Here is a 4,178-nt window from a genome sequence, read left to right on the forward strand (position 1 = left end):
CTCACTTTGTAGACCAGGCTGGCCTCGAACTCAGAAATCCACCTGCCTCTGCCTCCCAAGTGCTGGGATTAAAGGCGTGCGCCACCACGCCCGGCTGGATAATCCTTTTTATAAGAGCAATACTCACAGTTTACTATGCCGTTTTATTAACAATTGGTGTTTCTGTTTTGCCATACATCATTATTCATACTCTTAGACGTCATCAGTATACTTTTATTCTCTATTGAATATATGCAGTCATCAAGCACTCATTAAGCATCTATAGAGATTCCGGTATGTATGAGGATCTGCGCCCTCAAACAGCTGCCAGTAACGCATACCTCTTCCCACCCACAAACCCTTAGGCTGATGATGTCATCAAAAATTCACTTGGGAAGTTATTAATTAAAGATGCAATTCCTGGGACTATGAATGAATTCCTTAAATTCTATTTCTGAAAAAAATTCTCAAGACAACTTTTGATTTAAAAAAAAAAAGTGTTTTTTAACAAAGTTAACTGCAAAATATATACACAAGCGAAACCAGATGGTGCATTCCTATAAACCCAACCTCTGAAGGCAGAGACAGAATTAGTACAAATTTGAGACTTGCCTTGTCTATACATGCACAGTTAGTTACAAGCCAGCCAGGGTTATATAGTAACACCCTGATTAAAAATCAAACAGCAGGGCAGCCACAGGTGGATCTTTGAATTTCAAGGCCAGCCTGGTCTACAGAGAGAGTTTCAGGATAGCCAGGGCTACACAGAGAAATTCTGTCTTGAAAAACAAAAGGAAAAAAAAAAATCAAACAACAAACCATAGAAATGACCAGAATACACACTCACAAACACACACACACACACACACACACACACACACACACACACCAGTAACAGTAGTAAATCATAGTAACCAGATTCAGGGTTGGACTTTGATAAACACGAGGTATTTTTCACTTAACAACTCCCGATACTTACAGGTATAATGAAAATTCCGAAGTTAAAGTCTGTCATGTCCACGTGTCTGAACTCTCTTTCACCTGCCAGCCTTCCTTGCCACAGGTTGGAAACTCACATGACTTCCCCATCACAAGTCTCTCCAGGTCCTCTGTAGCAGGGAAGGTCTCTTAAACAGGCTGACAGGCAGACTGGGCTGGATCTTGGGAGAAGTCCTAGGTACTGTATGCTGTTGACATCGTCCCTGGCTTTCCCCTTCCTATTGCCAGGAGTGAAGTCCAAAAATGTTAAAGATCTTGCCAAATGGACCCAGAGGGGAGGGGACCAGCTACCCAAGGAAGAAAGGAAGGAAGGAAGGAAGGAAGGAAGGAAGGAAGGAAGGAAGGAAGGAAGGAAGGAGATAATGCTATCAGTGTTCTAAGATTTAGCACCTAAGTCTTAGATTATCAGCTTCGAAAGCACGATGAGCATTTCCCCCCTCATCTGCGGCATCACCATTTACGAATGTAGCACAAACAATAAGGTGCACGGTAAGAGTTGAGTCAGTGGCAAGTACTTGCACCCTGGGCCCGGAAAACTTTGTTATTTAGCGGTGCTATGGATCCACAGGCTAGGCCACTGCTCTATGTGGGAGCTACAGCAGTTCTACTGTTCTTAGACAGTTCTGTTGTTCCTACAGCAGCAGAGTCTCAGAAGACCGCCCACTGGGCTCATCACGTGACTTCATAGATGATAAAGTCGGCACTTTCTGACAGAACTGGCTATTTTCAATGTTTTTTAACATTTTATTCAGTAGCTGACTGGCTAGTTTTGTGTGAACTTGACACAAGCTGGAGTTATCACAGAGAAAGGAGCTTCAGTTGGGGAAATGCCTCCATGAGATCCAGCTGTAAGGCATTTTCTCAATTAGTGATCAAGGGGGAAAGGCCCCTTGTGGGTGGGACCATCCCTGGGCTGGTAGCCTTGGTTCTATAAGAGAGCAGGCTGAGCAAGCCAGTAAAGAACATCCCTCCATGGCCCATGGCCTTGGTATCAGTTCCTGCTTTCTGACCTGCCTGAGTTCCAGTCCTGACTTCCCTGGATGATGAACAGCAAGCTGAATAAACCCTTTTATCCTCGACTTGCTTCTTGGTCATGATGTTTTGTCCAGGAACAGAAACCCTGACTAAGACAGTAGCTGAGAGTGCAACAAAATGAAACCAATCAGGGGTTTTTTTTTGTTTTTTTTTTGTTTTTGTCTACCTAACTTTGTAGGTCAGCAGGCTGGAGACATCTCAGCTAAATGCAAGTGTTAGGGTGTGGCTGTCTCTTACTCCTGGAGTCCATCCCTTACCAGGTGAGTCAGGATCACACTCCCCTTAAGGCAGCAGTTCTCAAACTTTCCAAAGCTGTGGCCCTTTAATACCGTTCCCCAGGTTGTGGTGACCCCCCGCCCCCCAGTGATAAAATTATTTTCGTTGCTACTTAACTGTAATTTTGTCACTGTTAGGAATCGTAGTGTAAATATCTGTGTCTCCCGATGGTTTTAGACAACCTCCTGTGAAAGGGTCATTGGGACCCCCTAAGGGGATCGAAACCCAGAAGTTGAGAAACTTTTTTTTTTTCCTGAGACAGGGTTTCTCTGTGTAGCCCTGACTGTCCTGGAACTCACTCTGTAGACCAGGCTGGCCTCGAACTCAGAAATCCGCCTGCCTCTGCCTCCCGAGTGCTGGGATTAAANGCGTACGCCACCATGCCCGGCTGAGAAACTTTTTGTTAAGGTATCTGGAGACGTTACTGGCCTTGTACAGCTTTGTATGCACTAGTGCTGGGTGCACACAGGAATGCAGGACACTGGGTCGTATAACGTTCATAGCAACCGTTACTGGATAGGCATTCCTTTTAAACAAATTTTCATTCTTTGAGAATTCCATACATTGTATTTTTTTTTTTGGTTATTTTATTTACATTACGGATGTTATTCCCCCTTCCCGGTTTCCCCTCCAGCAATCCCCCTAGCCCGTCCCCTCCTCCCCCTTGCTTCTATGAGGGTGCTCCCCCATCCACCCACCTACTCCAACCTCGCCACCCTATGCTGAGGTAAGCTTCCACAGGACCAAGGGCCTCCCCTCCCATTGATTCCCAAGAAGACCATCCTCTGCCACTGTATTTTTTTTATCAGAGTCACCCTCTACTCCTAACTGCTCACCCCCACCTCCGAACACACACCCCAACACCACATCCTTTTGTCTTGTTTTGTTTTTATTTTAAAATAACCCATGGAGCCCAGTGTGTACTGCCCATACACCAATGGGTGTCAGGCCATCCACTGAAGTGTGGTTAACCTACATCCTTAAATGTTGTTCTAAACTTAGAAAGATGACTTTCTAACAGGACCTCAGAATTATTGTCCAGTGTGAGCAACCTGCATTCAAGGTGCCTTTTGTTTACTGTGGTGCAACAGTGCTGCGGCTGGACCAAGCTGGGGGCACAGAATAAGAGTCTGGAGAGATGAAAATTGATACCAACATGTTTCTCAGCTACCCAGTGGAGTGCAAGGGTCATGGATACAGTAAATCAGTATGCCGGATGTTAGTTGCAAAACACTTCAAAAACAGGAACTATTTTGCGAAGGTCCTAGAGATGGGCACCTGGTTTTGAGAACCATACAGTGTTTCCACTGGGGGTAGAACAGCGGTAAAGTCAGGCACTTCTTTTCTTTTTCATGTTTCTCCTGTTCTCATTTAAGGGACAAATAAGATAAAATAATATGCTGATGGCCAGAGATAAATTTCAATAAGAACGAGAAAAGCACTAATAAGTGAGTCTTTGAAACTTAAGTGTGTCTCTTCCGGCATTTTTAAATCTATATTGTAGTATGTCCATGTTTGCCTGTGCATGAAATACAGGAGCACACTCACATGTATGTTTGTGCATGGGGTTGGGGCAGTCAGAACACTAGGACTAAATGCATGCTCCTACCAAGCCTAGCCTATCTGACATGGAGTCTAGGGCCCAAAAGTCAGGTCTTTGTGCCTGCAAGACAAGCACATTATGGCCGGAGCTATTCCTCCAGCCCTAACGTCTGGTTTATTTGATATTTTATAAGGAAGATTTTTTTTTATTTTATTTATTTATTTTTTTTTAATTGTATGTGAGAATCAAGAATAGCCGGGCGTGGTGGCGCACGCCTTTAATCCCAGCACTTGGGAGGCAGAGGCAGGCGGATTTCTGAGTTCGAGGCCAGCCTGGTCTACAGAGT

The sequence above is a fragment of the Mus caroli genome, chromosome 14, assembly GCF_900094665.2.
Source record: "Mus caroli chromosome 14, CAROLI_EIJ_v1.1, whole genome shotgun sequence".
Taxonomy (NCBI): domain Eukaryota; kingdom Metazoa; phylum Chordata; class Mammalia; order Rodentia; family Muridae; genus Mus; species Mus caroli.